General features: G+C 36.4%; 1 pseudogene; it reads right to left on the reverse strand.

Moving 5' to 3' along the window:
* Positions 1–16,914: 16,914 nt before the first annotated feature.
* Positions 16,915–17,953, reverse strand: LOC123793867 (actin-related protein 2/3 complex subunit 2 pseudogene; annotated as a pseudogene).
* Positions 17,954–25,638: the final 7,685 nt, after the last annotated feature.

The raw sequence follows: 25,638 nt of genomic DNA on the forward strand, positions 1-25,638 counted from the left end.
TATCGCTATGAGATGACTTTCTAAAATGGGGAATTATAAAAAAAATGGAAGACCATCGAATGGTAATGAGTGGGTAAATGGAATGATCAAAATCCAAAATCCTGATTACATGATTCAAAATCTTCTTAATCTGATTCCAATTTACTTTTTCAACATTATTTCCCATTATACCACTCATGCATCCTAAGCTTCAAACTAATGCATCCTATCCTTAAATCTAATGGGATCGCTCACCATACGTCAAATATGCCTGGCATTTTACTGTTCCTATACATTTGTTTAAGTTGTCTACCTTTGCTGGAATGTTCTTTCTTTATCATCTCTGACTTCTGAAATCCTCAAAGCCAAACGTAAATGCCACCTTCTCTAATTAGGCCTTCCTGGGTTTTCCTTATCCAGGTAAAATTAATTTCTCACTAATATATATATTATATATCTGAGAGGAGTACAAACACAAATAACCAACAGTTTAAGTTTCAGACCAGAAAAACATAGATACTAACACTGATCCCCTGAAGTCTATGTATGGACCTCAGGCTATAAACCTCTGAATGAGGCATTTTTAGTTCTGCTATTAAATTTCATTGGGTTTTACAACATTTTTGGGGAAGTCTATTCCTATAATGTGTCATGTAAATAAAACAAGATTCTGTGGTCAAATAAATTTTAGAAACCCTTCATGGAAAACGGAACTCTCTCTTGGAAGTCTCACTGTGCAGGACTACAGTATTTATCAGAACTTTTAACAAACTAATGAAATTTATTTAACGCAGACATTTTAAAACTTGAGTAACCATGGAAATTTGTTTTTTATAGTCTGTCTATTAACATTTTATGGCACACTATGGCATTAGGGAATACAGTTTAGGAAACACAGTCATTAAAAAATGGAGACTCCTTTGAAAATATTTCTGAAGATAATCAATATTTAGGCTTGAAGTTACTATTTTAAGCATTGCTGCTATTTTTTTTTTTAAGATTTTATTTATTTACTTGACAGAGAGAGAGAGAGAGACAGCCAGCCAGAGAGGGAACACAAGCAGGGGGAGTGGGAGAGGAAGAAGCAGGCTCATAGCGGAGAAGCCTGATGTGCGGCTCGATCCCAGAACGCCGGGATCACGCCCTGAGCCGAAGGCAGACGCTTAACGACTGAGGCACCCAGGCGTCCCAAGCATTGCTGTTATTGCATTAAGTGATGGGAAACACTTGCAAGATGAATCAACTACTGTGTACTGTAGGAGCAGAAAAATCTTCCCTTCTTCCTTTCTAGGTGCTTTGGCTGTTCTAATAATTACGTTGGCATTAGACACATTACAAGAAAAACAAATTTAATTTTGTACATACAAGAGCCCCAAAGATACAAGACTCAAAGACAGGCAATTGATGCTTATTCCATCCCTATGGAATGGGAGAGGGGCCTGGGGCTTCAAAGGGGAGGAGTGTAATTCACAGGACAATAAGAGCAGATGTTTGGTAATAAGATGTTTGCACTGCCATATGAATAGGTCTTTCAGATAAAAAGTTATCTCTCGTAATAGCTCTCTTTCTGGAACAAGCCTCATATCTAAATTATTTGAGGTAGTTAAGGGAGAGGTAAAAGATTTTCTTGAGTCTCCTGGGTCTTGATTGCCTTCAGCTCAAAATAACCCACATGCCTAAGTAGTACATTCTGGGGGCGCATATTTTGCTCCCCTTCAGTATCTACTCTAGCCCATGCTCTGTGCTAAATGTTAGGGGAGGGATGAAACAGGATGACTTGGGAATACAGGAGAAAATGAGATATGAACAAAGCCTGCCAAAATTTGATCCCTCTAGATTCTGGATGTCTACAAATTTGCTGTTTTCCAAAAACAATGAATTACTGGAAAATATAACACATACTGCAATTAAATGTTGAAAAAAAAAAAAAACCCAGAAGGTTGGCTCAGCACAGTGTTGTGTTGGTTTTTGTGGTGGTTGCTGTTTTCTGACACTGTTCTTAGTATGATTATATGGTTGAATGGACATAATTGGGGGGAAGGGAGTGAAGAATCTGTAACAGTACTGTGAAAAGAGAAGGGGATATTGACACGGCATGAAGAAGAGTAGAGATGAGATAATCATACCCCCGAGGATTGCGAAGCCTCTGTGTGTGTGTGAAGCATCTAATGGCTCCAAAATGTGATTATCTTCTGGTACCCACACCACCTGGAATTGCCTAATTGCTATTCTCCAAGTCTCAAAGAAAAAAAATGCGTATGCAAAGACGAACAAGTTGGCAGGGCAGTTTGGAAAGCACGATGGCTCTGCTTGAACAGCAGTCAGAGCTGAGCCATGCAATTTGGAAAGGAAGCCTGTGTTGAATAAACACAATAAACACACAGTTTATTTATTGTTCCAATGTTTCATAAATATTATTTATTTTGGAAGGGGAGCATAATGCCAAAGTAATAGGGAGCAATTAGCACTGCTAGGGAAATAGGATGGAGCCATCCCGAGAAGGGCTGGTGAGGAAGAGAGAAGCTGCATTCTCCTGTAGCATTCACGTGGACATTTCCGTGCAGCGGGAATGGGGAATCAGTCAGGTGAGAGGAACTCATCAGTGACGCCCAGCCACCTCATGGGCACTGACAGTTTAGAAGGTAGGCTGAATTTATATTTGCAGAAAATGTCTTTGGTCCCAATTTCTCTTAGTGTAAAATATGAAGAAGTCTTCCGTGCAGAAGTAGAAACCAAGGCAGATTTTCTACAGGACTGAGTAGGGATTAAAACTTTTCAGACAAAGCTAAGGGCTCAAAAATATGTTTTATTGGTGGCATCTTGTTTTAGAAAAGCAATCTTTGTCATTTTTTCTCAATGAATAAGTTAGCCAAGCAAAGGAAGCAGCCTTAGGTACCATAAAACTAGAACTTTGCTTATGTCACAAAAAAATAGAGCAGGTGGTCTTTGAACAACTATATATTATAATTTGCCAGAGATGAATTGCCACTTAGTTATCAGTTCTGCAATTTGTTTCATTTCAAAACATTTGGGGGGCTTTCATGAAGCCATCTGGGGGACTTGTGAGCAGACTGTGCTCCCTGGGACAGAGGGCTATCTGATGGGTGCTGATGATGAGGGAGCAGAAGGCTAGCAGAGGACAAAGCAGAAGCCGGCACCCTACACCCCCCCCCAAGTGATATGTGTGACATCCCTCAGGCACTGCTGGCTGCCCTAAAGTAAGAACAAAGGGTTAACTGATAGAGATCACAGTCCTGCAGGACAAGAGTCCCTCAGTTTACACGTGTCCTAGTGATTTACAAGGAAGAAGCTTTCTCATCAATAGCCTAACTTCCAGAGACCCATGACTCAGTTTCCTGAAGCCCTAACATTACCACCCCCTCCATAAAATTGAGGGAGGCTGAGGCAGAAGGAAATGTAAATAAAAGTGAATTTCTTTTAAACCTGCAGCCTATTGATAAGGACACGTGATAGGAGGAATGGAACATTCCTCCAGGAAGCTCCCAACTATCTTACTGTTAATGCCCTACTAGAGTGGTAAACAACCTTAACTTGACAATGGCAAGGCCTCAGGTGGTATCTGTCAGTCTTCTTTAACATATAAAACCTTCCTTTTTCCTTACCTCTTCCAACCCCATAGTATATAATCAGCCACCCCTCCCAACCCTGGGCCCTCAGCTCTTTCTGCCCATGGGTCCTGTCCCCGTGCTTCAATAAACCACCAATTTTGCACCAAAGGCGTCTCAAGAATACTTTCTTGGTCTTTGGCTCCGGACTCCACCCCACTGAACCTCAGCTATATTCCAAATCTACATCACTGAGACTAAGGAGTAACTTTCAAAGTGAGGATAGAAGGGATGCTGAATGATGACCATAGACAAGGTACCCCATGAATTTGACATAAACCGAACAGATGACAATGCCTACATAAAATACGCACATTTTAAGGGTGAAAGAACTATTCCAGTTACCATGCCCAGGTAGCTTTTTACGTAACATTTACTTATATCTCTCTGCGTATGAATTAATAACTCGTGGAATCCCAAAATATTATAATTAATAGATAATGATTGGAGAAACTTTAAAGTGAAATTAAGGGGGCGCCTGGGTGGCACAGCGGTTAAGCGTCTGCCTTCGGCTCAGGGCGTGATCCCGGCGTTCTGGGATCGAGCCCCACATCAGGCTCCTCCGCTGGGAGCCTGCCTCTTCCTCTCCCACTCCCCCTGCTTGTGTTCCCTCTCTCGCTGGCTGTCTCTCTCTCTCTGTCGAATAAATAAATAAAATCTTTAAAAAAAATAAAGTGAAATTAAGACTATGATGCCTGTAGAATAACAAAGTAAATGCAGCAAGTTTTAATAGTACCATTTAGATTACGTCATGAACCTTTAAGAATACACTAAAGCCCGAGATTTCTACAGATTTCCTTTCAGATCCCACATTTGAAGAAAACTTCAGCAATGCCATAACTATTCCCCAAAAGTATACTTAAAAACACATAAGAATAAGGCCATATTTACTTTTTTCCAAAAGGACCTTAGATTTTATCACACTATTTTATCACACTAATGAAGTATCATAATTAAATTGATCTTAAGTTTTGTTTCGTTTTTTTTTTTTTTTTTTCCCCTTAAGTAGGCTACATGCCCATGTGGAGCACAACATGGGGCTTGAATGACAACCCCAAGATCAACCCCTGAGCTGAGATCAAGAGTTGGATGCTTCAGTCGCCTGGGTGGCTCAGTCGGTTAAGTGTCCAACTCTTGATTTCATCTCATGTCATGACCTCAAGGTTGTGAGATTGAGCCCCACATCAGGCTGAAGTCTGATTGAGATTCTCCATCTCTGCTTCTCCACCCTGCTTGTACTCTCTCTTTCTCTCTCACCCTCTCTCTCAAAAAAATAAATAAATAAAATCTTCAAAAAAGAAAAAAACAGCAGGATGTTTAAGTGACTGAGTCACCCAGGTGCCCCAAATTGATCTCAAGTTTTAAAAATGCTTATAATTGCCCAAGTCTTGTGTAACTTAAAACTTCAGCCAGAAGAGTCTACAGCAATAGAAGATGACCTTCTCCTAGTTTCCATGGAAATAACATCAAGGGGAAATAACATCAAGAAAATACATTTATCTATTTTTTAATGGACTTCTGATTCTAAAAGGCTATTGAAAATTATAAAACTAAGGGGCGCCTGGGTGGCTCTGTTGGTTGTGCATCCGCCTCTTGATTTCAGCTCAGGTCGTGATCTCAGGGTCATGGGACTGAGTCCCACAAAGGGCTCTGAGCTCAGCAGGGAGTCTGCTTCAGATTCTTGCTCTCCCTCTCCCTCTGCCCCTCGCCCCCATGCTTGCTCTCTCTCTCTGTCTCAAATAAATAAATTAGTTTAAAGAAGAAAATCATAAAACTAAGATCATAAATGTACTGACTTAAAGAGAAAACAGGGCATCGTCTTCTCCAGAGCAGCAGTTCTCAGAAGGAGGGGTTATTTTACCCTTCTCCCACAGGGAACTATCTAGAGGCATTTTTGGTTGTCACAACTAGGGAGTAGGTAGGGTTTGCCACTGGCATCTAATGGTCAGACCTGGCGAAACTGCTAAACATCTTACAAGTATGAACCTCCCCTAATGGTGCCTCCCTGGCAAATGATCTAGCCCAAACTAGAGTGATCAGGTTGAGAAACCCTGGTCTAGAGGTTTCTGTGTTACTTTCACTTCATAACGAACGGGATATTTAAAATATTGTAATGCGGGTGGGATCGATTTTTATAATGAGGAAAATAATAGAAAACAGTGGCAAAAATTCAGACTTAACCGTTCAGATAATAGGTTCACATAATTGCTTTGCCTTTTACTAGATATGTGACCTTAATTAGGTTACAAAACCTCTCTATATCTTAGTTTCCTCTTTAAAAAAGAATTTTGTGTGAATTAGGAAATGATGCACGTGAAAGGATTCAGCATAGTACATGACAAATATAAAACGTTCGGCGCATATTGTGAATAAATGAAATAAATATTAATTTATTTCTAAAATAAACACTATTTCATTTAAAGGTTATGTCAGACTGGCTGAAAGAGAAAGTATGCTAGTCACTTTAGTGCTAATTTCTTTGACACCTTAGAGGAGACCTTTGGAGATACATAATGGTGAAAATAGCAAAGGTCAAGTGCTTTCTAAATAGTCGTCAGTTGTATGAACTGTGGCATTTTTTTAAATTAACAATGAAGAAAATGCCCCTTTTCAGAATAAGAAGCTGTTTACACACGGGCCACGATTCAAACAAAAGAGTTCAAAGAGATTTTTGCCTCCATCTGTAATGCAATATAAAAGGTAAGCTGAAGAACAAGTCAACGTTTGATGGATGGGCTCATTTGTGGTTTGAAAACTAGTTATTCAGGATCAAATCACAAGTGGGATATTCTCAGGCAGGGGTGCTTTTAGTTACATAGAGACTGCTTGAGATTCGTCATCATAGTCCCACATAATTCACTGCCTTTGGAGTACAGTGGGAATTGCTAACAGCTGTGGGCGAACTCATTATGGTAGCTCTCTCTAAACAGCATATCAAACTCTTTTTACCAGTTATATTGCTTACCCTTTTGTCCCTGGGCCTTTGTGTTATGAAATCTTCAATTTTCAGTGCAAATATTTTGGGCTTCCTATCTATCATAAATTACAAATTCTATCAAAATTTCAATTGCAAAGTATTTTAACACTAGTAAGCAGACGATGCACTGGGCAATTATGGCCCATGTCATTTAGTTTGTTTTAGGAAATGTCCTAATATACCTTAACAAGTGATGAAAAAAAAAAAAAAAAAAAGACCAGCCAGGCATCTGATCATTTTCATACAATACAGCGATATTACTACTTAATTACTTGAGTCAAATGGTTATGTATGTTTTACTCTGCGCCTGGCTGAAAAGGAAACATGCTGCTCCGGCTTCCTCAGAGAATGATATAATGACATTAACAAACTGTTCTAGAAGGATCTTCATGGAAAATTATTTTCTATCCCCAATCTGCTCCTCATTTCTTTGGAGATTTCTCCATGGTAACTCCAATACTTATTAGGATAAAAAGAAAAGCAATGGTAGTAATTCCTTGGTCATTAAAACAGCACATGCTTTAATACAATTTTCATTCTCACATCGTCAAATTCACTGCTCATATATTTCCTCTTTGGTCTAAACTCTCAAGACTAAAACATAATTAACTATCTGGAATTACCCCAAATGTACTACATCCACTCAGTACCAAGAAATTGATGGCTGTGTTTATTCTACGGTTAATCTCATTCATCCTCTATGATTCCACAAGTGAAAAGAAGCATTACATTAACGCCACCCTTGAACAAATTTTGTTCAGGAGACTTCTGAATAGAAGCAGTTATGTGTGATTCAGGCATCTGAGCAAATGTTCAAGCTCCACTGACCCAAAATATTTTCTCTGTGTTTGTTTTTACAACCACTTGGTAACATAAACTATTTATATCTTTAAAATTTTCAATACATTTTGAGATGATCTTAGAGACTTGGACATACTGGTCTATGGTAGCTTTGTGATCAGTCTTGTTTGTTTCAAGTACTATGTTGAAGATTTTGGAAGGCTTCCAGAATAAATAATAGAAATAATACCTTCTAGCACTGACTCTCTCTCCTTGGGCCATATGCTCTCTCATGTTTAAGAGCAAATTGCTTTACACTAAGCACGGCCTGCAATTACAGCTTGGAGAATGAATGCATTGTATGCTCCTTTGACATGCTGCTAAAGTCCCATGTATTATTATTTTCAAATCAGTGAATAAATGGAAAATTTCTATGCATCAACGATTTTTAGTTCAGAAAGAACAACATACCTAAAAATAAAGCTTGTGCCAATGCGTAGATTTTGGCAAGTCTCTGAGTTAAAAGAATAGTGACAGCAGTGATTGGAAAATGGAAGGGAATAATTAAAGTTATTTATAGGCATATATATTATATAAATCAACCTATTTAACTAAGTTTTGAAATCATATGAAAACCTAAACTTGGTTCTATGGTAAGTAGCTTTGCTACTATGTAATATTATTTTTCTATTGTAATGTCTAATTAACTGGGAAACTAAAAGTAGTACATAATCAAGCTTCACATATTCAATGGATGATTGATTGCATCTGATTCAAACCCAGCTCAGGAATCATTTCCTCCTGTTATTTCACATACAGTACTAGAATGTGAAAAGTATAGAAAGGACAGATTTGCTTTTTCCTGTAACTTGTAGAGAGATTACTATAACAGATGGGAAGTATTTATTTTAGAAAATCAAAGCATTTTATTTTTCAAACAACAATATATATAATAAACATATAACCCCCCCCCACTATGAGTAATTAATATTTTGGCATAATCAGACACCAATTTTTAAATACAGAACAAACTTTATTAAACCTTCTTCTTGATCAAAAATTACAATAGAGTATATTTTCAGCCATTTCAGAATGGTTGATTTTAGAGGATTCTATGAAAATAGTGCTGTTGGATAAAGGTACAAAATTGGGAGAAAGGCCAGTCTTGTGCACAGAAGGATTTTGATTTGACTAGGGAATTAGTACTATCTAGCTAAGCTTTGCAAAACCCAAGGAATCATTTGAATTCTTATAATTGAGAGAAAAAGCCATGATTAGGAAGAGATGACAGAACCATTACACATGCACACACACACACACACACACACACACACACACAAAGAAGAGACCAGAATTCAGAATGCTGTGATCAAAAGAACATCGAGGATGGTTTATGAAAATTTCAAAACAAAACCTAATATCCCGGAAATTTCTCTTTAATACATATCACAGTGCCCTACATAAACTAACTCTCATTAGAACAGAAATTCTGTTGAGGGCAAGGGTCTTGGTTGTGCTTGAATAGCATAATGTAATTCAAAGTATAGATAATATGCCTTTAAATGAGTTTAAACGCAGAGGTGTGCTAGAACTAGTTCAAATCAACTCATGATAATTAAATGGTAAATTTTCATGAAATTTGTGACTATGTTCCCGTTATGTAAAATTAGAATATGTAGGAGTGACATCAGCAAAATGGCAGGGTAGACAGTTCTAAGCTCTCATTCCTCCACAGTAACACCAAAAAAACAAGCACCGTCAAAACCTACTTAACCGTAATTCTGCAGAAGAATCAACAGTTTACAGAAACCAAACAAACACTAAATCAGGAAAAAAACAACTTATAAATGGTAGCAAATCTTTGTGGCATTTTACTTGCCCTCCCCCCATTCCCTCACCAGCTTGACAGCAGTTTTGAAGATGACAGCCTGCTTTCCCAGTGCAGGATCCTCTCTCAAGTTACAAAGGAAGCACAGCAGGCCTTACAAATTATTGTGTATGTTGGCTTTAACCAGTCCAGGGATTACCTGAAGTATTATCATAAGTTATTTGTCCCTGTTTCGCCAAGCTCAGAACTAACCCAGGCCATAAAAGTGGCAGTCATTTCTTAAAAACTTTGCAAGGTGAAAGAACAACCCTCAGAAGCCTGGGTCAAAAGACTGAAGTTGAGGAGTGCCTGAGTGGCTCAGGGGGTTAACAGTCTGCTTCGGCTCACGTCATGATCTCAGGGTCCTAGGATCAAGCCTTGCATCAGGCTTCCTGCTCAGTGGGGAGTCATCTTCTCCCTCTGCCTCTCCCCTCACATGCTCACACGCTCTCTCTCCCCCTCTCTCTCGAATAAGAAAGAAATTAAAAAAAAAAAAAGATTGAAGTTGAGACATAAAATAGACCACCTGATGTCTGGAAGGAAAAGCTAGGTGGAGTTTCTTAAAAAAAAAAAAAATGGTCATTCAAAAGCACCCACATTTATAGGGAAATTTAGAAAGTTACAAGCAAGAACAGGGTAAGATACATATACACATTAGACCTGAGAAGACACCAGACTTATGCCTTGACCTGATCCCTAGGTACAGCACAAGCGTGGATAACTGTTGGAAAACTCTAGTAGACTGACAATCTGCAAGGAATGAGAGAGGTGCTTTCTTTAGTTCCTGACATTCAAGGAAATTGCTATAAATATTAGTTGAGCACAATCAAAATGAACAGACAACTCAGTAATCATACACAAGGAATATAGACTTTTCCAAAATAGTTTTGAAAAGTCATTAGTCAAATAGACTACTACAATCTTCAACAATTAAAGAACACAATAAACCTGAGGGAAGAATTTCGTTTCCAGATTTACCATAATTTAATATCCACATGTTCAGTTTTTAACAAAAAATAACAAGGCAAACAAAAAATTAAGAACGCATACTCATTCAAAGAAACAAAATAAATTGACAGAAACCATCCCTAATGAGGCCCACATGCTGGAATTACTAGGCAAAGATTTTTATAACGACTTTTTTAAGTAAGCTCACACAGCCAAAAAGGACAAAAAAGTAAATGAAATCAAGAAAATGATGCAAAAACAAAATGAAAATATCAATAAAGAGAATCACATTATAAAAGTAACCCAACAGAAATTCTGGAGGTGAGAAGTAAAATGAATGAAATGAAAGAAATCAGAGAGGTGTTTATAGCAGGTTATATTGGGCAGAAAAAAGAATCAGTAACCTTAAAGATAGGACATTCGATTAATGTGTTTGAGGAGCAGAAAGAGAAAAAATAAAGAAAAGTGAAAAGAGCCTAAGGGAACTTTGGAACACCATATGCATTATAGGAATCCCAGGAGAAGAGAGAGAAAGGAGCAGAAAGAATATTTGAACATATAATAGATGCATACTTCCCAAATTTGATGAAATAAATCTATAGATCCAAGAAGTTCAGCAAAAACTAAGTAAGATAAACTTAGGAATCCACAAGAGAAACAATATCAAATTGTCCAAAAACAGAAACAAAATAAGCTCTGTTGAAAAGAAAGCCGGGGGGGGGGGGGGGGGAGGAAAGAAGGAAAGAAAAGACAACCTACAGAATGGGAAAAAATATTTTGAAAGCATATCTCTTATAGGGGTTTAATATCAAGAACATATAAAGAACTATAACTCAACAACAGAAAGACAAACAACAACATTTAAAAATTGTCAGAGGACTTGAGTAGCTATTTCTCCAAAGGAGATATAAAAATGGCTAAAAGGGCATCTGGGTGGTGCAGTCAGTTAAGCAGCTGACTCTTGGTTTCAGCTCAGGTCATAATCTCAGGGTCCTGGGATCCAGCACCAGGTGGGGCTCCCTGCTCAGCCCTGAGTCTGCTTCAGGATTCTCCCTCTCCTTCTGCCCCCCCCCTTGCTTGTGCTCTCTCTCTCTAAAATAAATACATAAATCTTTTAAAAAATAAAAAATAAAGATCACCAATAAGCATATGAAAAGATTCTTAACATCATCAGTCATTAAGTAATTACAAATCAAAACCACAAGAACACTACAATGGCTGTGATTAAAAAAAAAAAACCATGAAATAGCAGTTTCAGAAATATAAACATGACCTAGCAATTCTACTCTTAGGTATATATACCCAAAAGAATTGAAAATAAGGACTCAAATACCTGTACACCAGTGTTCATTGCAGTATCATTTACAATAGCCCAGAGGTGGAAACAGCCTAAGTGTTCATCGACAGATAACTGGATGAACATAATTGATTACATACATACAACAGAATATTATCCAGCCATAGAAAGGAATGAACTTTGGAATATACTACAGCATGGATGGATTGAAAATATTATGCTATATGAAATGAATCTGATATAAAAAGAAAAATATTTTATGATTCCACCTATTTGAAACATCTAGAACGGGTAAATTCAAGAGACAGAAATTATGATAGAGGTTATTAGGAGCTAGGGGAGGGGAAATGTGAAGTTATTGCTTGATGGGTACAAAAAGTTTCTCTTCGAGCTGATGAAAAAGTTTTAGAAACTCAAATAAGGGATGAGGGGTAAGTTACAACAACATTATATGCCACAGAATTACACATTTAAAGTGATTAAAATGGTATAGTTTATGTCATATATAACACAATAAAATGACTATAATACCCACAGCAATAAAAATAAAAACCATTAAATAATATATAATGTACAATTTAATTTATATTAAAATTAAAGGTAAAACTTGATTCAGCTCCAATATGTAAAGAATGTGGAAGTTGCCATCCCATCCTTACATGAATAAGCTAACTATCTTAAAATCAACTTTTCTTAGACTAATCATTGAACTGAGGTAGCAGGAAAAACCTTTACTCTGAAATCTGGAGAGTCAGGCAAACCCAGAAAGTCATAAACAAGATATGCTTACTTGATGCAGAAGATGCTGGAACTGTAACTGGTAGGAATACTTATGCGGCAACTTCGATGAATTGTTGGAGGTAGAATATTGACTAGTGTGGGAGTGAGAAACTGCTGGGAGCCACAGTCTGAGAAGGAGCCCCACACTTTCATTGTTTTTAACTTCTAGTAATCCTACCATGTTCTCCTGGTGAAAATCCCAAAAGATCCCCTAATGGTTCTGGCGGGAAGACAGGAAAATTAATTGTTGTAAAATACACAATAAGGCTTATTCGTAAGAAATAGTATTTCACAGAAAAAGACTTTACCAGAATCCTATGCCAGGTAAAGAAAGGACATTCCTTCTACCCCAACCTTCTGTAACTTTTCTGTTATCTAAGAGGGAGAGAACAATAGCAGCAGAGAAACACTTGTGAAAGTTATAATCTGGAGACATGGGACAATAAAATATTAAGGTGTACAGAACTTCCCATCACATCCACAGGGCTCTACTGCAATAATAGTGGACTGCAGATGAAAGAGTTGAAAGACACAGACTCTATGAGTATGAGTACTTGGGGAATTCCAAAGTAAACAAGGGAGACCAGAACAAGGGCACTAGAGAAATACGAAGCCTTGGGCACATACACCTAAAGAAAACATTAAACAAGAAACATTAAATACTCTAATAAAAGCCTAGTAATTAGATGAACATGAATCTTCATATTAAAGGACTATTTACCTCAATTCCTACTACTTGATACAAAATGTCCAGTTTTTTAAACAAAAAAAGGAATTCCAAAAAGCGAGAAAAAAATACAGACTGAAAAGACAAAGCAAGCATCAAACTACACTGAGATGTGAAACAGATGATGAAATTATCATATAGGAAAGTTAAAATAATGATGATAAATATATTAAAGGCTCCAATGGAAAAAGTAGATAGCATGCAAGAGCATATGGGTAATATAAGCAGAAGACGGAAATTCAAGGAACTAAAAAAAAGAAAATGCTAAAGATCAAATACCATATAAGCAATTAAGAATTTCTTGGATGAGCTAATCAGTAGACTGGACATGGCTGAGGATGGAAGCAGTGAGCTTACATATAGGTCAATAGAAACTTCCCAAACTGAAATAAAGAGTAAACAAATAAATCCCCAGAACATCCAAGGTCGGTGGGATGAATTTCAAAGTGTGTAACATACACGTATACTTGAAATAACACAAGGAAAAGAACGAAACAATTCAGAAGAAATACACAAAGAATTAATAACCAATAATTTTCTGAAATTGACGAGAAAGATCAAACCACAGATACAGAAGACCAGAAAAGACCAAGCAGGATAAATACCAAAAAATTGACATCTAGGTATATTATATTCAAATCATACAAAACCAAAGACAAAGGCAAAAATTTTAAAGAATTTGGAGCAGGGGTAGGAACACTACCTAAAGAGGAACAGAAAGAATGACAAGAAACTGCTCTTTAGAAATGACGTAAGCAAGAAGAAAGTGGTGTGAGAAGAAAAAAACAAAAACAAAAAGCCACCAGCCAAGAGTTCCGTATCCAGTGAAATCATCCTTCAAATGTTAAGGAGAAATACTCTCTCAGAGAGGCAGAAACTGAAAGACCTATGAAAAATAAACTTCTCTACATAAATTTCTATTGCAAACTATTGTTCAACAACGGCTCATCATTTGGCATAACGTGCTCCACTTAATAAATGCTAATTTAATAAACTCATAATATGCAGTTAAATTTTAAAGTGATGGATTCATTCTGTACGACACTGTAATAGTAAACACATGATACCAATGATCATCAAAATTATAGAACTTTACATCTTAACGAATAAAACAATTTAAAAAACCATTCAAGAGGTTGGGAGATCTCAGATGAAATGCAGAATGTGACAGAAGAATCTAAATGTATAAAAACTCACTTAAAGAGACGGAGAATAAGGAAGTGCCCTATATAAGTTTGAAAATTAATGGAATCTGAAACCAATCTACAACATATCTAGGAAATGAACAACAAAATTAATGAGTGGTGAATGATGGGTGCCAGGTTTCTCATTATTGGAGTAAGAGGTTACAGATAAATAAGGAGAGGAAGCTAGAATCATTTATATGCTATGGACTAGAGTAGGAGACAGGTAACTAAACATACATTTATTTCCTTGCTCTATTAGCTGAGGGGACCTAGACTTTATAGTTGTAATTATCCCACTTACACCCAAGATTTTAATTTCTTGCACTAGTCTCCAATAAAAGAAACCAAGACTCCTCAGAGCAATGGCTGATTCTAGGACCAGAACAGGAAGTACACATGACAAATGTGGAACATCTTGTGTGCTAGAAAGTTAGACAGTGGCAAACAAACAAATGCCTCACAATATGTGCAAAGGCCAGGAATCAACTGAAAGAGCTTAGTTGGCCAAGCTGGAAAAATTCAAGCAATAACAACAACAAAAAGTAGTACTGAATTCTAACAAAGATGTAGAATAAGTATACGTGAGTCCATACTTATGTAAACCAATAACTTACTAACTAACTAACTAACTAACTAAATAGGAGAGAAGAGACAAATCTAGCACGGAGAAGAATTCCGAATATTTTTTTGTAGATACTCCATCCTTAAGGAAAGGAAGTATAATTCCTCATTCTCTTTAAGTGTGGGCTGCCCACAGGGACTGATTTCCAGAATACACTATGGAAAAGAGGAAAAAAGGGTAACTTTAGGCTGGAGAAATCCGATAAACACCTTTTCAGCCAGGTGAATCAAGATGAACATCAACAGTGATAAAGCATATTGACAACACATTCCTTTGATATGATGTGATAAAATGGTACATTAACCGTATGGTCCTAGCAGAAACACACAGCCATAATCTAACCAGGAGAAAAAAAATAAAACAAATCCCCAAAAAGGTGAATTCTTGATTGCCTTCATTTTTTATTCCCTTTGGATGCCTGTGGGATTTTTTAAACATGTAGTCCCACAAATTCATCAGGTTTTGACATCTAGGGATCATTCTTGTTCATTTTTTCCTGGCACCTGGTGAGAGAACTCAAGTCTACAGATTCAAATACTCCTGTATTTCAGAGCAGTTTCATTCCATCATAAAGTTAAATATGCATATATTTTTTTTCTGTTTCATTTATTCTGCTTAATTCAGAAAAACCGATCCAGTTTTAAGGGCTTCACTTTTTGGCTTTCATATGAAACTTCTAATTAGTTGTTCCTCTACGTAGGTTTTTAAAGCATTGCCTATAACTTTCGTAGGTCTCATTCTTCATGTCTCTTAGTACTCTACAATGATGTAAGTTGAGTCTACACTTCATTGAACCGAAACCGACATGGGAAAAAGTAGAATCTGCTTCTTTTGTTTTCACAATCCATTCAATACCACTGAAACACAATAAACACTTGGATACTTCATGATTCACCTGCCATTACTGACATTGCTTAACATCTGCAAAGCTGAAACTCAGGTGTCACCTTGTAGCGTTTCCAATGTGTTTAGCCTTGCTGCCAAGTCATTTCTCTTAGAAAACAGACTGAACGGTTAAAGACTAACAGACATTTAAGCGTACTGGTTTTTGTGCTTTTTTTTTTTTTTTAAAGATTTTATTTATTTATTTGACAGAGATAGAGACAGCCAGCGAGAGAGGGAACACAAGCAGGGGGAGCGGGAGAGGAAGAAGCAGGCTCATAGCTGAAGAGCCTGATGTGGGGCTCGATCCCGTAACGCCGGGATCACGCCCTGAGCGGAAGGCAGGCGCTTAACCGCTGTGCCACCCAGGCGCCCCTGGTTTTTGTGCTTTTAATGCAGTGTCATCCACAAAGCAATGCTTTCTTCCTCTTGCTTTGATTTCCACACTCCCAAGTATCATCTGTATAATTTAAGGGGCATTAACAATTAAAGGTGCTCTTTCCCCAAATTCTCCATGTGTTTATTTTACAAAAATGTGACAGATCATGAAACTGTCTTTCAGTTTGATCCTACACTTTCAGAATCTGTGGTTTTGGCTTGTGGTCTTTCCCTAATTATACTATATATGTTGTTTTCTTCTTTGCTTGTATCTCTTCCCGTGAGAACTTATGAAATCATAATGAAACTCCACTGTTTTCATGTATATGTACATGTGTATGAAATATAAGTATACCGATGAGATATGCCTATGTCATTTTATATACTCATGTGCATATATATTTCATTAAAGATTTCTTCTTAACTCATTACTTTTTTTTAAGACAGAAAGATTTTCTTTATTAATGACCTCAATCAAATTTCTTTAGATAGAGAAGTTTCGAACTCGAATACTTAAGAGAAAACCAGTTAAGACTCCATTATCCTACAACTCAGTAGCAGTAACATAGAGCCAAGCGAGGCAGCTTGGAAAAGATGGGGGAAGGGAAGGGGACTGAGGGAGGGAAGGTAAAGAAAAGGAATGAAGTTGATGAAGTGGAATTCTTTTTTTAATTGTTGAGAACAATGACGTTCTAGCAAGCACAGCTTGTTTCTGCAAATTATTTTCCGAATGGGTACAAAATGGGACCAAAACAGAGAATCCCTTCAGAACCTAAAGAGGTGCAACACGAAAAGCTAAGATTATCCAGCAGCAAGTACTGCAGCCCTCAGTTGCCAGCTGCCTCCTGCTCCTGTTCCCAAGAGTTAGCAGGATGAAAATGCCTTCCCCGTGATTGTTTTCATTTCTTTTTTCTCAGCATCTGGGCATGCATGGCTCAGCATCTTGAGGAGGTCATATGTGTTTGCCCAAATACGTGTGTGAGCACTTGATGCAGTAGTGCAGATAGTCCTGAAACGTGTGGATCAGGTTGATGGCGTCGTCTCCACTGGCACTGGCGTGGCAAGGGAACAGCACGAAGGTGACACAGCCAATATTGTTGCCCACGGCAGCACTGATGTCTTTCAGCTCCAGAGGAGGTTCCCTGTGGCGAAAGAGGACCGCCGGGGCTGTGGGGCTGGCTCTGTGTCCTTCTTTGAACTCCAGCATGAACACTTTTCCAATGACCACACTGTTGTCATCCTTAAACATTGTGCTGAAGACTACTGTGACTCTGTCCTTTTTACACTCACCATGCATGGTCTCATCACCCCTATAATGCATAACTGCCCTGTTCCCTCCTGCCTTGCCCTCTTCTTGGAATGGGAAGAATTTCTCCGAGGTGGAGGCGAAAACAATTTCATTTCAACACAGCAGCTGGATACAGAATGGAATACTTGGATGCTGGCAGATTTTCAAGGTCATAGAGCAAAGAGACATTGTATCCTCATTCCTGAATTACTAAGAAACACCGTCTTTAATAACTCATCAGCACCATGTGCCTGAAATTCCTTGTAGAATTTCAAAGAAATACTGACCACCAGGATTAGGATTTGAAATATTATAGAGGACTCCATCGAAATTTGCAAATGTTACTTCTACTGCTTCTGGTTTGTTACTGGGCTCTGCAATCATGAACTTGAGTACAAGTGTCTCCTCGATGACGCAATCGTTCACCTGGTCATGCAGGATCAGGACCGCAGCTACCTCCACCCCCACCCCCACAAGCCTGAACCCACCTGCCAAACCACCACCGCTGCCTCACCAGCAAGCTTGGTCCCCGCCAAGCTCCCGGCTCTATCTGGCCACTTCTGCTCTTACACCCACTTCCGCGTGCTGCCCAGATGTGTGGCCCCGCAGTGCCATTTCTGCTCCAACCCCTCGTGAACATGCACGCAGGACTAACTCATTACTTTCTTGTCATAAATCATTGCTACGTGTCCAAGATACATTATTCAATGAAAGAAGCAGGCTACAAAATAGCGTAGGTATACTTTAAAGGAGACTACAGTAAGTTCCACTACCATTTTAATAGTTGCTTTATCTTGGTGGTAAAATTGTTTGTGGTTACAAATAATATTGTCTAAAATTTTATGAAAATTTATCAATATATATATCTGTGTGTTTATACACGTATTTTTCTTTACAATAACTAAACAATTTCTTGTTCTCATGGAGCTCATATAGCAATGTTTTGTAGACCAAATTGATAAACAAGTAACTTTATTACATGTTATAATGCAAGTATTACAAGAAAATTACAAAGATCTATCAAGGTTCAAAACAGAGGATTACTACTGAAAAGTTGTTCAACTAAACTTTATAAATCTATATACAATTCAAATGAATGCTGTAGTAAATTTTGTAAAGAAAAGAGAAAAAAAATCCTTTGTATGATGGGAACCATTATCACATAGAATGTTAGGAAAGTTCATGATTTTGAATATTAATTGTCTTTTAATATGAAGACAGGTGCAATACCCATGCCTCTTTCAAAGGTCCACATATAGCCTTAATCCTCTGCCACAGTCACCCTATGACACCCACAATATGAAGAACTGCCTGTTCTGGTTTGACAAAGCTTAACTTTGTATGTAAGGACTGGCGAACATGTTTATAGGTATTCTTGCCTGATCCCTGAGTCAAGTGAACTGAAACTGCCCCAACTGCCTCCTTATGTCTGGTTCCAACCATAGTTCCTAACTCAACTCTATACCTTCTGCCCAGGTACCAGCTGTGAACCCTGACAGCAATCATGAACTATTCTAACCTAATTTCTGCTTAGTTGCAACCTCACTATGCTGTGACTGTTTCCACCCACATTTCACCCCAATTCTCTTCTCCACGCCATCTCTTTTACATACACATACACACAAACTCTGTACACATAATCACATCTAAATCTGTTGCCCATAGACAGTTTCATTTTTTGAAAGCCATCCCAAGAATCCCAAGTCCTGACTGTGCTTTCCAGACAGTTTAGCCCCTTTACTCCACCATCGAAACTTGTAGTTAAGGAAACATCATTATTCTCCTGTCTCTTGAAAGCTCTAATGCTCTACCTTGGCTGGTAGAGTCTGGTTTTGGGATGATTTTAACATCATTTATCTCTTACTAGGTATACATATTCATTTAAAAACTATTTTAAGGATATTTTGAACCTCAAAGTCAAGAGCCTTGTTTCTAACCCATTACTTACAATACAATAGCCTTTCTGCAGTTTTATTTGAAGCAAGGAGATCTTGGATGATCTGTATGTTTGTTTGGCTTTTGTTGAAAGTGTACATTGGAAGGTGGAAATAAATGTCACGTATTTATTTTGTACTTCTACAAGTTTCTCTACCTTTGCCGTCTATGTTTTGGAAATACCTCATTTTCTCTGATTGTGTTTTATTTTTAATTGGGAAACACCCTCAGAGAGCTATTCTTGGCAATCTTTTTCTCCTTTAAGAAGGAGATGCAGTTGTGGACTACTACTTCTTCGAGTGTAAAATAACGTCAACATGCCTTATTTTCTCCTCTGGTCTCTCTACATGTCTATGCAGATGAGTCACCTTTGCTATTAAAATTTTGGATCCAAAATTCAAGGTATAGCAACCGGAGATTCAGACGTTCAGAGCAAATTAAGATGCGGTTTTGTTTGGTAAATAAATAACGTGAAAAATAACTATGCTTTGCATTTCTTACTAGGAGTAATTGGGATTGAATGGCTTACTCACCTGTTAGCAGATACTAAAATCACATATATTTAATGTTCTTAAATTTGTCCATTACTAGAATACTATGCCTATTATAGGCCCTAGATAAAAAATTATATTGTACTTCATATAAAGTTAGACTAATTTATATAAAGCTCAACACATATTTTGTACAATTTCAAATTCTGTGCAAATGTGATTTTAATATAGTGTTGGGCCATAAATCTATTTTTTCAATCCCGACAACAAGTCTATGAATTGGTATGAGGCCACTTCCATGTGACAATAAGTAACAAGGTCTGCATGAAAATAATGCATTTCTAGATTTATTAAAATTTATTCCTGCATGGTGAGGGGGGAATATAAAGACAATGTATGGATTATGAAGTGAGGTATAAAACAGATGAGATTAGGTAGTTCAAGAAAAAATTAATAATGACTCACTTTACCCTTTTAAACTTCATGCAAACATGACCTAGTCTCCAAATTTTCACACTTGTTTTCTGTCCAACTTAGACCTTCCTTCTGGGGCTAGGAGTACTACCCTCCGAGAAAGATCTTTCTTATATTGATTTCCCCTTCAACCGATGCTTCCATACAAATTATCCTTCCTATATACAGGTGGTTCAATTTCTTCCTCATCTTTCCTGACTGCAGAAGGACTGTAGATATAGTAGCAATAAAGGGCAGATATTATCCCCATTCCATGGATGAGGAAGGAAAATGAGGCTCAAAGAGTTTATTACTCTAAATTAAAGAGCCATTAAAAAAGAATATTCAAAATTCAACTGTGAGGCCCCTACTCTGGAGACCATGTGAAAGACCAAGTAAGTTAACATGACCCTTGTGTGGGAGGCTCGAGATGGTTTTAAACTGGTATGTTAGCCCACATTCAATCATTATGCAATTTGTCAAAATTTTAGTTGTGTCACACTTTAGTACTTCCATGGCACCTTCCTCTTCCTCCCGTGAAAGAGTTGATGTCTCTTGTCTTTCCTCAGAGAGTCTTGTCATTTTTTGGAAATAAAATTTCTCAATTTCTCATTTGCCTTGTGAGCTTAGCTCTCTGGTGGTTTCAAGAAGAGTTATGATTTTGCAAATTATTTTGCATTTTTTTCATTATGGAAATAGACAAAATTCTCTTCCAAAAATCTCTATCCCAAGCAGAAACAGAAACAGCAGTTCACAATTGATTATATAATGTAAAAATTATAACACTGTATTTTGTAGTTTAAAACAAAAGAAATGTAATTATAGTATTACAAGTTTTCTTTATCTTACCATGAAGAGAAACTATTAATTTTAAGTATACTATAATAAGTTAAGAACGTCTATTTTAATTTTTTAAGCAGCAACCTAAAAACGAAGGCAAAGATGTATGTCTCAAGGCCCACTAGAGGAATTAAAATGAAATATTTTAATCCAAAGTAAAGAATGCAAAGGACAAGAAAAACAAATTACATATCGGAAAGTTGTTTCGTTGTTTTTCTTTTCTTCTAGGTAGCAAAACAGTAACCTTAATACAACCATATGGATTATTAGATTAAATGCCCAAAGTTTAAACATTCCATTTCAAAGGCAGATATTGCCTGGCTGGATAACAAAGAAAGACTAATATATGTTGCATACACGACATTTACTTTAAATATAAGAAATGAGGAAAAAAGAGAAAAGCTGAAAGCATTCCATTCATGTGAAAGTCAAAGCTAAGAAAGTTTAAGAGTTTAGGGGTGCCTGGGTGGCACAGCGGTTAAGCGTCTGCCTTCAGCTCAGGGCGTGATCCCGGCGTTATGGGATCGAGCCCCACATCAGGCTCCTCCGCTATGAGCCTGCTTCTTCCTCTCCCACTCCCCCTGCTTGTGTTCCCTCTCTCGCTGGCTGTCTCTCTCTGTCTAATAAATAAATAAAATCTTAAAAAAAAAAAAAAGAGTTTATACTAATACCAGATAAAGAAGACTTCAAGAGAGGAGCAAAACCTCAGAGTTTTTGCCAGTGATAAAAACTGACACATCACAAGGAAACAAAAAATAATCATAACTTTCAATGTTCCTAATAACACATAAAGAAAAAAACTGACAAAAGTAAACCAAAAATAGATAAAATCTATTACATAACTCAAAATTATAGCACTCCTCTCTCATTCATTGATAGTAACACTATGTATTCACCTAGTTTACATTATTTAAATACTAACCTCAAAATTGAATGATACAAATTTCTTTTCAAATGAACATGACGTGTTCACCATCATAGACCATGTAGTGGGCCATAAAACATGCCTCAATCATTTCAAATTTTATAATCTCAGACTATATTCTCTAACTCAAGGATATTAAACTAGAAACCAGTACCAAAAAAGATCTAGAATTTCCACAATTATTTGGAAGTTAAACAACATATTTTTAAATAACCCATGAGTGAAGCTAAAGGAGTGAGTGTTTAGATGGAAAGCTATGCCTTAAATGCTTATATCAGAAAAGAACAATTAGCACAAATCAGTGATCCAAGCTTTTACCTTATAAAACTATAAGAAGACGAAACTGAATTCAAAGTAAAGGAAAGAATATAAAAAAAATAACAAGAGCAGAAATCAATGACATGGAAGATGGACAAACCAAAGGGACAATCAATTAAGGCAAAGTTAGTTCTTTTAAAAGATCAACAAGATTGATGCACTTTTAGAAAGGCAGAGAATAGCATAATGAAGACACAAATTTACAGTATCAAGGAAAAAAGGCACTATTTCTGCAAATCATTTAGATTTTTAAATTATGAATGAATATTAATAATTGTATGCCAATAAATTCAAACATTTAGATAAATTGGAAAAAATCCTTTAAAGACACCAATTACCAAGTTTACTAAAGTGGAAATAAAAAATCGAATAACCTTTACATATTAAAATAATTAAATCAATGAAATACTCTTCAATAAAGGAAACACCAGACCCAGATGGCTTCATGTGAATTGTACCTAACACGTTTAAGTCCAAAACTACAAAATTACTTCAGAAAATAGGGGAGACAACACTTTCTAAATTGTTTTATGAGGATGACATATTCCTGATGATAAAATCAGAAAAATACATTACAAGAATAGAAAACTACAGACAAATGTCCTTATGAACTAAGACAAAAAATACTTAACAAAGCATTGATAAATTAAATCTAGCAGTCTATCAAAAGGACGATACACCATTCCTATGTAAAGTTTATTTCAAGAATTCAAGGTTGGTTTCACATTTGAAAGTCTATCCATGCAATTTATTACATTAACAGAATGAAGGATAAAAATATATGGTCATCTCAATAAATGTAGGAAAATTATTCAACAAAATTCAATAGTATCCATGATAGAAGCTCTTAACAAACTAAGGATAAAATAGAAACTATTTAATCTGAAAGATGTATCAATGGAAAACCTACAACAAACATAATAATAATGAAATATTGAATGTGCTCCCTGGAAGATGCAGAAAATGACTATGATTAACCCACTTTAACCATGTCTATTGAACACTGTACTGGATATCATAGTCATAGTAACAAGACAATAGAAATAAAACACGTAAATACTGGAAAGGATAAAATAAAATTGTTCTTTAACAGCAGAGGACATGACTATGTAACAACTTTCTAAACAACTATAAAAGACAGTGCTATAAGTTAATGTACCAAGATTACAAAATATAAGGTCAAAGCAATAACATAAATTCTATTTCTGCAAGGTACAGCAAATAAAATGAAATGAAAATATTATTTTAAATACTATAAATTATTTAACAGTAAAAATCAAGGTATGTCCAAAACTCGTACACTAAAACCTGACTTTAAATTATAGGCAGAAATTCAAGAGTCGTATAATAGCCAAAACAATCTTGAAAGTAAGTACACATTTTGAGCCCTTGAACAATATATTTCAATTCAAGGCTACTCTCTAACTACACTAATCAAGATAGTGTGATAGTGACACAAAGATAGATAAATAGATCAGTGGATCAGAATAGAGTGGATTGTTTCAAAACAGTTCTCATCATAATTCCATCAGGATTACATTTTTTATACAGGATAAAAACTTACTTAAGAGATATGTAAAAATATCTCCCTAAAAAGAAATGTACAAGAATATTCATAAAGGCTTCATTCAAAATAGCTTAAAATGACATACAACCCAAATGTCCTTAAACAGGAAAATGCAAAAACAAATTGTAACAAATTCATGCCATGGAATACTACTGGAAATACACTGGAAAAAATGGTGATGCATAAATGGGGACAATCTCACTGTTAATATGCTGAGAAAAACAGACACAAAGAGTACATACATATACAGTTCTTTTATATAAAATTATAGATTGCCAAAAATTAATTCATGATTTAAAAAAATAAGAACAGTGATTTCCTCTGGAGGAGATTTACTGGGAAGGGATATGGAGAAATTCTCTGTAGCATATATCAATCTTACCAAAATGTACTTTAAGAATTTGTGTATTTTACTGAATATTAATTTTATCTATTAAATGTGTATAAAAATATTGAATTCTAACTTAATGGATTTTTTTTGCAGTATTACAGATTCCCAAATCTACAATTACCTATGTGTATTCTTGCTTAAGTAAACGAATAAATAATGAAAGCCAGTTTTCCCAGTGTTACAAAAATGAATTCAATATATGAATAGGAAAAGACTGGCATATTTCCTGCAGTATTGGAATTTCAGGTATCAATGTAAACTCAAAATTTAATTGGCAACATTGAAAGCTAAGAGATAATGAAATGACTTCTACAGCAGATAATGCAAGAATCCCATACCCACGCATTCATAGAAAGGGTAGGAAGATTTCACCCACATCCTTCCAAGCCCCATGCCAGTAACAACTCAGTGCCAAAAGAAGTCACCTCTGCCATGATTTCCCTTATGCAGGAAATAAATAGAAGAAGAGAAGAGAGAAGACTCATATAAAATATCAAAAGTGAAAAAGGAGACGTTCCAATGGTTGCATCAGAATTAAAATTTATCATAAGGAACTATTATAAACAATTATATATCAACAAATTTGATAACTTAGAAAAGATGAATAAATTCCTAGAAACATACAACTTACCACAACTGAATACAGAAGAAATAGAAAGCCTGAACAGACCAATAACACATAAAGAGATTGAGTCCATAATAAAAAACCTAACAACAAAGAAAAACACATCACCAGAGGAGATCAAGGTAAATTCTACTAAATTCTAACTATTCTTTTGTTTGTTTTTTTAAGATTTTATTTTTAAAGTAATCTCTACACACAATGTGGGGTTTGAACTTACAACCACAAGATCACCAGCTGCATGCTCTACTGACTGAGCCAGCTAGGTGCCCCTAAATATTCTTAAACTTTCCCAACCAACAGAAGAGGGAAGCCTCTCCAACTCATTTGCAGAGGCCAGAAACTCAATGATAGTAAAGCCAGACAAAGACACTACAAGAACACCACAGGCCAATAATTCAGATGAACATACATGCAAATATCCTCAATTAAGTATGTTCAAACCAAACTCAAATGCACATTAAAAGGATTATGCACTATGACCAAGTATGATTTATCCTTGGCATGCAAGTATGACTCAACATACACAAATAAATAACAGATTACATTAACAAAATGAAGGAGAAAATTACACACTCATCATAATAGATGCAGAAAATGCACTGGACAAAATCCCAAATCAATTCATGACAAAAACTGTCAATAAAATAGGTATCAAAGGAACTTACTTCAACTTAATGGAGGTCATATATGGAAATTCCAGTGGTAACATCATAATCAATGGGGAAAAGCTGAAAACTTTCCTCTAAGATTTGGAA

Source organism: Ursus americanus, chromosome X (genome assembly GCF_024610735.1).
Source record: "Ursus americanus isolate L20-20 chromosome X, mUrsAme1.1.p, whole genome shotgun sequence".
Classification (NCBI taxonomy): domain Eukaryota; kingdom Metazoa; phylum Chordata; class Mammalia; order Carnivora; family Ursidae; genus Ursus; species Ursus americanus.